Source organism: Rhinatrema bivittatum, chromosome 4 (genome assembly GCF_901001135.1).
Source record: "Rhinatrema bivittatum chromosome 4, aRhiBiv1.1, whole genome shotgun sequence".
Classification (NCBI taxonomy): Eukaryota; Metazoa; Chordata; class Amphibia; order Gymnophiona; family Rhinatrematidae; genus Rhinatrema; species Rhinatrema bivittatum.
This window is the reverse complement of record NC_042618.1, coordinates 362,389,864-362,403,922: the sequence shown is the minus strand read 5'-3', so window position 1 is coordinate 362,403,922 and position 14,059 is coordinate 362,389,864. Positions and strand designations below refer to the sequence as shown.

Sequence of the window (14,059 nt, the reverse complement as noted above, 5' to 3'; positions counted from 1 at the left end):
ACGATTTAAAATATATCTGACGATTGTTTTAAATCATCAAAAAACAATTCACATCCCTACTTCACACGTGTAAATGGGCTTTTGAAAATTGATACACTAAATGCCATTGAATTGTTAATAGGTCATACATGTGTAAGTGCACTTTATGCTCGTAAATGGCTGTTGAAAATTGCTATGATAGTATGTTACATTTACTTGTGTAACTTCTTTGAAAATTACCTCCTTAGTACAGCCTCACCTTGGAGTGATAAAGGGGTATTATGACATTTGTCCTTTTGTGCTCCATTCCTTTCCTAATAATTCCTAACATGTTATTTCCTTTTTTGACCACTGCCACACACTGAACAGAGGATTTCAAAGTATTTTCCACTATGACACCAGGTCCTTTCCTTGAATATAACTCCTAATATGGGACCTAATATCTCTCTTCTCGTACATACAGGCTCTCTCTCTCTCACAAACACTCACATGCACACACACACACACACACACACACACACACACGCTCGCGCTCTTACTCACATGCTTTCCCTCACACGTTCTCTCTCACAAACGCACAGGTTCTTGCTCTCAGGTTCCCCCCCCCCCCCCCCACACACACACAGGCCCCCATGCTCTCTCTCTCACACACACCCACACCCACACCCACACACATGAAAGATGAATCTCACATTCAACCCTCAATGCCCCTGTCCTGGCAGTTTCACAATCACCCCTCACTGCCTTCCCATCCTCAGCAGTCTTTTAGTCATTCTCACTGCTAATGTTCCTGCTCCTTCCCTTGCTCCCTTCCCTCTCACTCACTCCCTTTCCTTCTTTCATGCATCGTTGCGCGCATGTTATAAAATACGATTCCCGTTTGCACATGCGCCTGCCTTTTATATTGGCACACACATATGTGCGAGCTGGTCGTGTCTTGTGTGTGCAAGGGGGGAGGGGGTTAGTTAAAAACATGCGGCGATGCGATCAGGCCTGCACCAGTTCCCTCCCAGTCCACTCCAATTAAGGAGCAAACTGGGAGGGAACTTTCCTATCCCCCTACCTTACCTTCCTCCCTTTTCTCCTCTCCTCCCTGACCCGTAAACCTACCCTAACTAACCTCTTTTTTTTTTTTTCAAACTTACCAGCCTCTTGGAGCAGCAGTAAGTTCTGCTCACTGGCTGGGACAGGGCCTAATAGCTGCTGACCCGGTGCCCCTGCCCTGCCCAGACCCCGCCCTGGCCCGCCCCTTTCACAAAGCCCGGCAGTTCCGCGCGTAAACGCGTGTGGCCTGGCTGTTGTGAAAATGTGCTCGGCGCGCGCACAGCCTGACCACCCGCATACCTCCCAGTATTAAAATTTGGCCTTTACTGAGCATCTGGTTCCAAACCAGTAGGAATGCCTTGCTGTTTATGACACAGCACTTCCCTGTGATGTCCTGCTCAGGAAGATAGGTCAATGGTTTGACACAACTGAGCCATTCATTCATTACAAATCTCAAGTTTCTAATTTTTCTCCCAAAACAGCATGACTGCTGATGGCCTAGAGATATTTGTACCCATGTGAAAGATACTCACTATGGATGTGCATTTGTTTGAAATGAAACAGGAAATTTTAATGTCCATTTCATTTCAATTCCTTTTTAAAATGAAATGAAAAAAAAAAAAATCAACATTTTTTTTTCCTTTCATTTAAAAAAGGTATACCTCCCTCTCAAGCCCCACCCCCAACTCCTGAGTTCTCCTCCCAATTCCACCATCTCCCCCAAACCCACTTACCATGTTTATGTTTTTCAATAGGCAGAAGCAGTCTGTGGTTGATCCTGCCTGTTGCGGTCCCAGTCGCGGCAGCCGTGCCTGGACCCTTACCTCCTTGGTCCCGGCTCGTCTCCGAGGGTCTGCGGCCTGTTTCGCGGCATCCCCGCGGGGGGGACGCCGCCGAGAAGCCCTGCCTGGATGCCTTCTCCCTAGGCGCACGCTCAACCCGCGCTTATGAAGGTCGTTTCCCGCCATTGGAAGCTCCGCCCTATCGATGACGTCAGACGCCATGGCCTATGTAAGGCCGCCGCGGAGCCCAGGACTTGGCCTTGCAACGGGGTTCCTTGCGGTCCTCTGTTGCTCCGTGCCCCGGAGTGCGCTATTGCGTTAGCGACTCCGTTCCTGCCTGAGACTTGTTTCGCTCCGTGCCCAAGTCTTGCTCTTGTCTGGCTTGCTTGCAGTAACCTGTTCTGCTTCAGTTCCAGCTTGGTTCCAGGTTCCAGTAGCCAGTCCTGCTTCAGCTCCTGTCTGGTTCCAGTAGCCAGTCCTGCTTCAGTTCCTGTTTGGTTCCAGTAGCCAGTCTTGCTTCAGTTCCTGTCTGGTTCCAGTAGCCAGTCCTGCTTCAGTTCCTACTTGCTTCTGTCCCAGCCTGCTTCAGTTCCTGCCTGACTCCTGATCCCTGCCTGCCCGCTCCAGCTCCAGCTTCCGTGATCTCTTAAATCCCAGCGGCTGGGATCCTACTGGCTCCTCCCGGGGGAGTACCGGCTTCCAGGGTGAATCACCTAAGTCCCAGTGGCTGGACTCCTACGGGTTCCTCCCGGAGGAGTACCAGCTTCCAGGGTGAAGCTCACGTCCATCTCCTGCCTGGTATCCGCCTCCTGACCTGTCACTCACCAGAGACTATAGTACACCTCTCCCCAGTCTCTCAAAGGTCGGCCCAAGGGTCCACTAAACAGTTCACTCACAACACTGCCTGTGGTACTATGATTTAAAATGGTGTTGCTAGACTGAGGCTGGCACCATTTTTAATTTCCGCCATGGTTATAACACTAACATCAAAATGAGCATGCTGGGACAGATATATAGAACAGTGCTGGAATCAGGGTTGAGAGGTTAGAGAGAAGACATGGAGGGAACTGGTGTTGTTTTAAGTATGGGAATTTATAGGTTATTCTACCCAGAGAGGGAAGGATCCTAGCTGACACTAACAGGAGCTGTGTGCATCAAGAGCTCTTTGACTTCCCACTGTTTCTTATTTTTCTTATTTCTTGCCTCTTTTTTTTTTTTGTCAGTGGTGAAGAGGAAAGGGAAAATCTGCTGTCCCTGTTCTTCCTTTGCTAGTGGGACTGATAGATTCCTTTGTTGTGCATTTTCCATCAAGTTCCAGGGAGCAGAGGTCATTGGAGATTTCAGGGGGTGGGGGGTGAGGAGGAGACAGGAGAAGTGATGTCCTCAACTCTCCCCGACCGGTGTCGCTCAGGCCTGAGACACAGAAGCCTCCAATGGATCACGTGGAAGACTGTCTGCCTTTGCATGCTCTGCTGTCCCTGCTGCTAGATGATGATATCACTGGGAAGTCGGTATTTGCAGGGAGAACTGCAGGGGAGGAGCTTATAGGTGGGGCTTCCAGTGTTCTGGATAGAACCTCTGGCAAGGGATAAGCTGGGGAGGACCAACACATTGTAGGCAGTCTAAGCACATCACAGAATTTCTTGCAAGGTTTTCAGTTGGAGAGGCCTCATGAGTTTACCTTGGAAGAAATTTGGAACTTGATCTTTGGGCTTGGTAAGTCTCCAACTGCCCTCATTTCCTTAGCTATGGATAACACTCTGGCTTTGGTTAATTTTCAAGTAACTCAAGTGGAAGAAATTAGCAAGTGGGTGGAGGCTGTGGAAAATTGGACTGAGAAGCTTATGGGGGTTCAAGAAGCTCTTATTAAGGATAATTTTTACCTGTTTTTGAAAGGAGAGAATTTGGAGAACTTGATCAAACAACGCAATTTGAAGTTTATAAACTTTTCCTAAGATTCAATCTGTGTCATTCTGAGAAACGTTTTAGTAGAAATTCTCAAAGTTCTTGTTCAGTCAATAACCCCAGTTTTAGGAGTCTTTTATGTTCGGCTACATAAGAAAAAAGACACTGAAGATGTGCAGAAAGAACTATCTTTAATATTTGATGAAGCTTGAACCGTACAGTCCTTCTGGAAACGTTTGATTGAGAAGCTGGTTATTCCAGTAACTTTGATTGCATCAGTGGTTCTTGACCCAGATAGAGATTGGCTATTAAGAATTTTTAAAAGCATCAGGAAGAGCAGCTCTTGAAGATGACAATTAGAATCTTCCCAGATGTGTCTAAAGTCATACAGAAGAGGCAAAGACAATTCTTGCTGTTAAGACCTGGATTTCTTCAGTTATTTGTTTTGAAGTTTCCTTACAAATATTTTAATGTCTCATACTTTTGAGTGATAAGGCTAGACCTTCTCTGTGCAATATTTCATCTATATGACCAATTTGTGTTCTTACATTTCAATTGTCTTTCCTTTGGTTATTGTATTATATAAATTACTTCTCAGGGTTCTGGAACTGACTTCTCCAATTATGGTGGACTATATACTTGAGATCTAAATTACAAGAGAGAGAGAGAGAGAGAGAGGGAGAGAGACTCTTTAGAGAACAATATGTTACTCTACTATTTATACCATTATAAAAGGGGGCACTTTTAACTCAGAGTGGGGTTTGGTGGGTGGGGTAGGTTTGGGTGATTTTACATACACAGTAGGAAGTATGAACAGCAAAGTTGACATCTCTGAAGATTTTCTGTCATTTCAATTGAAGAAAGTTACAAGAGGAGTTGATTTGTACAACGCACTCTCTACCTAGCTTCAAACTGGGAAGAGAGTGCATTGTACAAACCATCTCCTCTTGTACCTTTCATCAATTGTACTGACTATATGGCTAACTATTTCGCTGGATAAGTGACATATCTACTATTAACAAAGTCACTGCTATAGGACTGCAAATTTTTCTGAAAAAAATGAAATCTTCTTCTTTCTTTTAAGTTCGTCAGGAAGCACGATCTGGATCTACTTCCTTTCTTAGCTGATATTGTAAATTCTAGTCTGGAGCTTGGAGTCTTACCTCAAGAATTGAAAACCGTGATAGTTAGGTCTATCCTTAAGAAACAGCACCTGGATCCAGATCTTCCTGAGAATTATTGACTGATCTCTAAACTGCCTACATTGTCCAAGATCATTGAGAAGGTAATGCACTCTCAATTATCTAATTTTTTTGTACGCTACTTCTGTGTTGCATCTTAAACAATTGCGTTACAGGAAAGGCCACAGTTCTGAAACAGCCCTCACAGCTTTAAATAATGAGATTATCCTACATTTGGATAAGGGAAAAATAGTTTTACTGGTTTGTCTAGACATGAGCTCCACATTTGATATTGTTGATCAACAGTTATGGCTTGACTGCCTTCACAACATTGGTATTTGAAGACAATCTCTTAATTAGTTTAAATCTTTCTTGATTTCCAGATCATATTCTGTAACTTGGAACTCATCATCCTCTATTGCCAGTTTTACTAGCTATGGTATATCTCAGGGTTCTATACTTTCTCTTATTCTGTTCAAACGTTTTCTAGCATCTTTGGCCACCTTGATTCAAAGTCTGGCTTTCTCTGAGTATTTCTGTGCTAATGACATTCAGATTTTAACCAGCTGTGATCATGAGTCCACTATTTCTCTTACCAAATTCAAAAACTGAGTGACTTGGCCAATTGGCTAATTTTTTCCAAACTTAAAGCCAATCTAGATAAATCTGAAGCTATGTGGTTCTCTAGAGAAGACAAAATTTAAGACAGTTTCCATTCCTCATTATGTCTGGTAGTTCTATCCAAGTTAAAAATGTCATCACTACTTTGGGCATTCAGATTGACTCGTCTCTTTCTTTTTTAAATCACATTTCACATTTATTATGGAGTTCTTACTTCATTTTGTATTTCATTTGTTGTCTTAAGCCTTTTCTTGACTCATCATATATTAAGTCCTTAACTCATCTCATTTTATCATGACTGGATTACTTTAATGCCCTTTTTCATGGTTTGACATCTGTTCAAGTGAGGAGATTACAAATGACACACAATACTGCAGCCAAACTAATTTTTGGAAAAAAGAACTATGATCCCATAACCCATTTATTATATAATCTACCTTGGCTTCCAATATCACTTAGAAAGCAATTTAAAATAGAATGCCCTGTGCTGGGAAACTCCGTTGTACCTTTCTAACCTGATCATTCCTTACAAAGCAAGTCATTTATTGCACATAGAAATACTCAGGAAGACAAATGAGCAGATTGAAAGGATCAATCTGTTGTCATTTACTATGTTAGTATGTATTACAATTATGCTTCCTATATTGGAATGAATAAATTAGCAAAGCCTACAAGAAATATCTTGATATTACATTGGTAGTTGCAAAGAACTGTGCCATCTTTTGTTTGTACTTTTAATCAATATCTGAATCACAGAGAAGAGATTAGTTGTCCTCGGAGAAGAGAGAAAACACACACACAAGCATATAGAAAAGGACTACCCATTAGACAAGTTTAGGGACCTGTGTAGTAAAGTTTTTCTTCCATTTTGTGTTTATGGGGATGTGCTTAGTACATGGAGTCCCTTAGTTTCTTTTTATAGACTTTCTGGAAGAACATAGTGATGACTAAGAACTAATTTTATTGTCACTGAATATTTTTGCTTATATTGTGTTGTTTGATTTGTAGTTTTGATGTATTGTAAGCTGTTTAGGGCAGTTCCTTGGATTTGAAAAGGCAGGATAATATGTAAATAAAAAACTAGAAATAGATCTTTATTGACAATGCATTTTGGTGACAGATAACAAGGTGGACTAATGATATTTTACTTAAATAAAAAACATTTTCTTGAATTTATGACAAGTTCATATGATAAAAGAGTGTGGGGGGGGGGGGGGCGGGGTGGAGGAATGTCTACAAAGATGATGGTGATTAGTTCATCTGCACTGAGAAAAAGCTGGACAGTAATGGGGTTACATTTCAGGAAGAGAGAATTAAATTAGACCTTGGGAAGTCTAAGAGAGTCTAGTGATTTTCTGATGTCTTTTTTTATGAATCTGAGATTTGTTTTGAGGGCATTTTTCAAAACATATTACAGAGGTGAATACATGTGCAGTCTCTATGCAGGTAAAAGTACGCATACTGGGTTGGATTTTATAAATTTACGCGTGCGCGTACTTTTGTTTGCGCACCAGGCGCGAACAAAAGTACGCTGGATTTTATAAGATACACGCGTAGCCGCGTGTATCTTATAAAATCCAGGGTCAGCGCGTGCAAGGGGGTGCACATTTGTGCAATTGCGTGCGCCGAGCCCTGCGAGCGCTGCCCGTTCCCTTCCCCTGTCTAACCCACCCCCCGGCCCTATCTAGAACCCCCCCCTACCTTTATCGGAAAAGTTACTACTGCCTCCGGGCAGTAGTAACTTTCGCGCGCCGGTGCGGCAGGCCCCGACACAGGCTGCTGTGTCGGGGCACTCGGCCACGGCCCCGGACCGCCCACAAGCCCCCCGGACATGCCCCCAATCCCAAACCACACCCCCTGGCCACGCCCTCGACTGCCCCTTTTTGCAAGCCCCGGGACTTACGCGCATCCCGGGGCTTCTGCGCGCCGCCGAGCCTATGCAAAATAGGCTCGGTGCTCGCAGGGGGGGGGTTTGGGGTAGGTTTTCGGGGGGTACACGCATATCTTACGCGCGTACCCCTTTGAAAATCTACCCCACTTTCATAGTGTACTTTTATCTGTGAGGGAAAGGGGGCATTTTGTGTCTGTGTGTCTGTGGGGGGGGGGGGGGAGGAGGAAGGGAGGGAGGAGAGGTCAGGGGTGTAAAAGAATGCATAGAGATCTGATTTTCAGATCTCCGTGTACACTTTTTCCTGTGGACCTGACCTGCACAAATAGCAAGTGCAAAGTCCATGGGTACTTTTGTACCCATAAACTTTGCAAGCGGAATTTTTCAAAAGGAAGCTCCATGGCAAGTTCCCCTATGAAAATGAACTTGCAGGCCTATGGTTTAAGTACCCACAGGCTTACAAGCCCTGGGAGGAAATGAAAATTGCCCCCTTCATGTGTCTGGTTGCCAAGGGACAGCAGAGTTTGTGACCTGCTCTCTGGTTGATCTCACCACAGCTTAGAAGGTACCCAGGGTTCTGGAAGCAAATTAGGACTGCGGAACATAGCTATTGATACACTACAGCAGAATGAGAAATTGTAAACAAAAATAATTTAATAATAATTTAAATAATATGTTTTAATAATATTTCTTTGCTCAAGCATTCAAACTTTTAGTGCTGAAGAAGTTGTACCATGGTTTTAAGTTTTTACATAATTAGTGCAATGCATCAGGTCTTCATATTTGCTTGTTTATTATTTTGATGTATGTTAATGTATTTTAAAATTTGTTGTATAAATTTAGTAATATTTTGATTTTGTAATTAGGTTCTATAGTTTATACATTTTTTCGATTGTTCATTACCTTGAGCCTTGGGTAGGCAATTCATTAAATTTAAATACATAATACATTTTACTGCTGCAAAACATTTTTGGACCAATATAGACAAATGCCTTTAGCAGACAGAATGTCAGTATTTTTCATAAATCCCTACTGATTCAACAGTGGGAGCCCAATACACAAGTGGCAGCAAAGTACAGAGCATGATCTTCATACCACAGGTGATTTGTAAACATTTAAGCAATGAAAAATGGTGCTAAATAAGTTAGCCTCATCCTTCAGTTGCTCTCTAGAAAACAATGAGCAGAGCTAAAAGCAGGCCATCTTGCCTTTGCACTGAATTATAAAACAGCAAGTTTTTGTACTTTATAATTACAGAATTAACCACCCAGAGATGTCAGATAGTTATTGTATGTACTGGGATTAATGCACTATAGTTCTGTAAACAAGCATTCTCAGTTAAAGCACACAAGGGAAAAATAGAATTGAGATGTTTACAAAAGCCACAAACCAGAGTTTATATTCTAACAGACTTACAGAAGCAGATTAATGACAGAATGGCTGAACAGACTTTGGCTTTGCTAAACCTTTCAGCCCTTGCTATATCAGTATTGTGCGTTATTTAGAAGAGAGAAAATTTCAACATCCTTTGACACAAAAGCCTACTTCTATGAGGATGACGTCCACTTCATGTTATCAATGGACCTGGATCCACAAACAAGTATAATTAAGCTAACCAAGTGCCTTACAGCCATTCAAGAATGGACAAAAAAACAGCAAACTCTACCTGAATCCCAACAATATGGATATTCTTTGGATACAAAACATACATAGAGAAGTTCCTCACCTGAAAATCCCTTTCGGAACCTATCAGCTCCCATTAATGACCCTGGTCCTACTGGTCTTGGAACTTACCATACCACCACAATTCAAGGCAATAGTATAGAGCTGGCACTTTCAATTACAAAAAACTTATAAAAAACCTCACAATGGTTCATTCTATGGTAACCACACAGCTGGACACCTGCAGCACACTTTGTAAGGGTCTAACTGATAAGGCCCTCCACAAACTCCAGATAATGCAAAACTCAACTGCATGACTGATAGCAAGATGCAAACCATGCAACCACGTCACACCCATGCTACACTGGTTAACAGTACCATACAGAATGAAATTCAAAACTCTGACACTGATGTTCAGGCCTTCAAGCGGAGACAGGTCTGCTAACGTGAGTAAAAGATTATCCTTATACATATCTTCCAGACCACTAAGATCCTCACTCGGATCTTTAATGTCAGTTCTGTGGCAAGGAAATCAAAAGAGCAAACATCAGCAACACATCCTTCTTGGGAGTAGCACCTGTCCTCTAGAATACCATTCTAGAAGAGCTCCGACAATACTATTTATATATCAGGAGCAAATAAAAGTCTAAAGCCTGTTAAGCTTTCAATGCCCAACCCAGAACTCAAAGATGCTAATATGATTTTGAAACTACATGGTATCAGCCCAAATGCTGTAAACATACTGCTCCAAATTAATATTTTTGCTACTTGATTAAGTTCTGAATTAGCTACTAATTTGCCTGCCATGTTGTTAGCAAAGTTTAATCAATGGATGCTGATCCATCAAACAGGCCGATACAGTACAGTGCGCTCTGGCATATGGACGCGCGTTTTCGACACGCTAGCTTTACCCCTTATTCAGTAAGGGGTAATAGCGCGTCGAAAACGCATGTCCAACCCCCCCCCCCCCCGAAACTAATAGCGCCTGCAACATGCAAATGCATGTTGATGGCCCTATTAGTCATTCCCCGCGCGATACAGTAAGTAAAATGTGCAGCCAAGCCGCACATTTTACTTTAATAAATTAGCACCTACCCAAAGGTAGGCGTTAACTTCTGCCGGCGCCAGGGAAGTGCACAGAAAACTGCTTTTCTGTGCACCCCTGACTTAATATCAGGGCGATATTAAGTCAGAGGTCCAAAAGTTAAAAAAAGTTAAAAAAAATTAAAAAATTAAAAATCAGCCCGTGGCTCTCGGGTTGAAAACTGGACACTCAATTTTGCCGGGGTCCAGTTTCCGAACCCATGGCTGTCAGCGGGCTCGAGAACCGACGCCGGCAAAATTGAGCGTCGGCTGTCAAACCCGCTGACAGCCGCCACTCCTGTCCAAAAAGAGGCACTAGGGACAGTCAACTGAAGGATATGATCCAGCAAAAGTAGACAAAAACAATCCGTAATGAATTTTCCAAGTGTCCCTTTGGCCTTCCTGACTATTCCAGTACAAATGGGCTCTTCCTTTACCCTTACAGATTCTTCCTTGAGATCTATCATTTCTGCTGCCTCTCAGTTTGGCTCTCCTCTCTTCTCCTAGGACTGGTTACCCTCTAGAGTTGTGCATGGAAAATAATAAGTTCATTTTGTTTTTTTAGTTTCATAGGGTGTTTTGGCTTTTATTCATTTGGGTTTTGGTTTATTGAATGTTTCTTTTGGTTTGTTTACTTGCCTCACTAAATTAAGCATTAAAATCCCCTGAAAGAACAAACAAAAAGAAATGGCTTTGCCAACCCTCCCGGACCATGTTTACCTCTTCCATGGTGGTTTCTGATGTAGAATGGAACAGGAACAATACCCAGTTACACCTGCCCCACTGGCTCTGGGTTTGAAAATGCTACTGGTCAACCCCTGAGGCTGGCATCATTTTGTTTTACAGCCATACAGCCTCAGGGCTGGCCAGCAGCATTTTCAAACCAGCAGGCAGGAGTGACTGGGGATTGCTTCTACCCCTTTCTGCCTCAGACGTCTTTGGAAAGAACAGGCTTGGATGGGGGTGGGGATGGAGAGGCTGAGGGGAAGGCGGGTATGTGGAGGGAAATTTTACATCTGTTAGTTTTTTGGTTTTTTTTGCTTTTTTGAAATGAAAAACAACTGAAAAATAAACTCAGTTTTGTTTCTTTTCTTTTTGTCCTTACTTTTTATTCATTTCTTCCTCCATCTGTCCCACTCACCCTCTTCCCTCCTTCCACCCCTCTCCTGAACATTCCATCCTCCCCATTCCATCATTCCCTGTCCCTTTCTCACTCTTCCTTACCTCGCATTTCCCTCCTTCACCCCTATCCCTAGCTCCAGTGGGGTCACATTCCTAACCCTCCATCCCCGAGATGCAGTCTCCTGCACTTCCCATCCCATAACCTGCAGCCTGTGTGATGCCATGAGGAACTTTCATCACAAATGGAGCTGGACGATTGGAAGGCACCAAGCCAGCAGGTGCTAATGAAGGGGAGGGCTACCCACCAGTGCTGAACACCTTGTAACATCCGATGTTTGCTAAACAAACGTCGGTATACAAAACTTTTAAATAAATAAATAAATAAATAAATAAGGTAAAAAAAAGACAAAAAAATTTGAAAAAAACCTACCTTTGAAGCTGAGAGGAGAATGCTGTGGGGAAAGCTATGATTGAGAGACCCGCCCCCTCCCCTGACGTCATCACAAACGAAGCTGGACCGTTGAAAGGCACCAAGCCAGCAGGCGCCGCGCACCGTGTGTCGTGTGCCAAAGGGGGCGCAACAAAGGGGCACTCCCCTTTGTGTACCCCTTCATGCAACCCTTAATGTTAACCTTTCCCATGTTTTTATCTCCCTTGTTAACAATTTCCATGTTTATTATTGTTCAATGTATTGACAAAGGAAACGCTTGATTTCCTGCATTTTTTGTAGGAATGTAAACCGATGTGATGTGTAAAATCGAACACCGATACATAAAAAATAAATAAATAAATAAATAGTAAGAAACAGTAAGACGTAATTCCATACTTGTAGTAATACTGTGCACGTAGTAATAGTATGAGCAGTTACTGTAAGCACTGCCTGGTACATGAGGACCCTGCAATAGATGGGGAGAGAAAGGTGGGGTGGCCAGGGTGAGGGGCAGAAGAGAGAGCTGTACTGCAGCCATGAGCAAAAGGAAAGCAGTGAAGTATATGGAAGAGAGCGCTGCCAGAGGGATGGAGCACAGTGTGGTTTGGTAGAGAGCATGTGGCAGCTAGGGAAGGGGTGCATGACAGTAGCGATGAGATTGAAAACATTATTTGTTTTGTGCCATTCTGCCATTGTTTTTGTCATTTTGTTGGTGGTGTTGTCCTGATGTTTTGTTTTTCTCGTTTGTTTTATCTGCCTACTGCTGTCAGAAAAAGAGCCTGTCAGGTCAGGTCAGGGCTGCCTGCCTCCTACCTTCTGCCTCCCACCCAATCTGTAAAAATAACCATACAGCTCTGGGCTTCCCATCAGCTCTGCCCTCCCTAATCCCCTTTCTAGAATGCCCCCTAAATAACCCACACTGAGCCAGCAGCAGGATTCCCTCTTACCAAGTCCAGCCTGGTGTCAGCATTGATCTCAGAATGCTACACCATATATGTTAGCTAAGGTAAAGAAAGCTAGGGTAGCATTTTACATTGCTGTCTTACCACTTCAATTTTATTGCAAAATAGAAATTAGCGAACATAAATATTTTTCACAGATTTTTTAATAAAATTGAAAATCCTTGTTTTGCTTCTTTCTGTTCACTGCAGTTTTTCTGCATGTCTCCAGTACTATGTTACAGTGATTGATAACACGTCTAATTTGTCTTGAATGACATTAGAAAGAGAGAACTATGACCACAGAAAAAGACCATATGGCCTCTCTAGTCCATCCACACCAATTATTCATCTGTAAAATCCCTACCACTCCCTCAGAGATCCTTTCAAGTGTATTTTAAAACACACTCAATTTTATATGATGTGTGCAAATATACACATTTCATGTAAAAGAGAAAGAGAGAGGGAGAGAGAGAGACAATCAACATTCTATATATCTCCCACTGTAAGCGGGGCACTTTCAATTCAGGGTGAGTTTCTTTTTTTTTTTGGGGGGGGGGGGCATTGTGTTACAAGAGTCTACAGACTCTTGCACCCTAGGCAATCTAATGTAACACAGCCCTCCCCCCCCAAAAAAAAACAAACCTCACCCAGAGTTGAAAGTGCCCCTCTTGTAGTGGGAGATATATAGAGTGTCAGATTTGCTCTCGCTCTCATTCAGGATTCCTCTGGCCCAAAGCCATCAGGACCAGTATTAAATTTATTGCCATGGTCAAATTCAGGGCTTATGTGTGAAAGTCTTGGCCCCACCCATTTTTGTCTCCTTATTCTTTACGCAAATACTTCCCAGCTTCTTTTAAAATTTGCATTGCTTGCATGCAGCCCACATATGCTTGTATGAGGCCATTTTTGTATGAGCAATGCATTTAAAATATACCTATTTGGGTTTATCCCATGCTTTTTTGAATTCAGATATTGTCCTCGTCTCCACAGGGAGGCTGTTCTATGCATCCAAAGCCATCTCTGAAAGAAATATTTTATTATTTTTTTGTATTTATTTTAAAAGGTTTATAGTCTGCATGCTCCTTAGATTACCCACTTCATCCTCATCACATAACTCCTTAGTCCAGAGCCTTCTTTCTATTGAAAGAGGCCAGCCTCCTCTGCATAGAATCCTTGGAAGTATTCAGTGCCCTCTGGAATAAAAGGCGCCAGTACTCCATGCAGGATGCATATTTTTTTTGAGGGACCATAGGGCAAATCAAGCAGGTAGAGGAAAAAGGTGCCAGAACTCAGTGCTTGCAAGTACTGAAAAAAGCCCCGAAGCTATTAAAATGTATCTTGCTTATCCCACATTTCCTCTAGGGTATACATGTTTGGCTCTAACTCTGAATGAAGACCTCTCAACATTTTATTAGCTACCA

General features: G+C 42.8%; 1 long non-coding RNA gene across 7 annotated transcripts in view; it reads left to right on the top strand.

The window, feature by feature from the left end:
- Positions 1–14,059, top strand: part of LOC115091008 — a 67,065-nt gene that overhangs the window by 52,086 nt on the left and 920 nt on the right. For 6 of the 7 annotated variants that reach the window (XR_003856573.1, XR_003856572.1, XR_003856571.1 and 3 more), the window contains 2 exons: positions 4,795–4,995; positions 11,402–12,770. This is a non-coding gene — a long non-coding RNA (uncharacterized LOC115091008). Of the gene's footprint in view, positions 1–4,794; positions 4,996–11,401; positions 12,771–14,059 lie in introns of those variants that run through there. The other variant, XR_003856574.1, reaches the window with a different exon arrangement.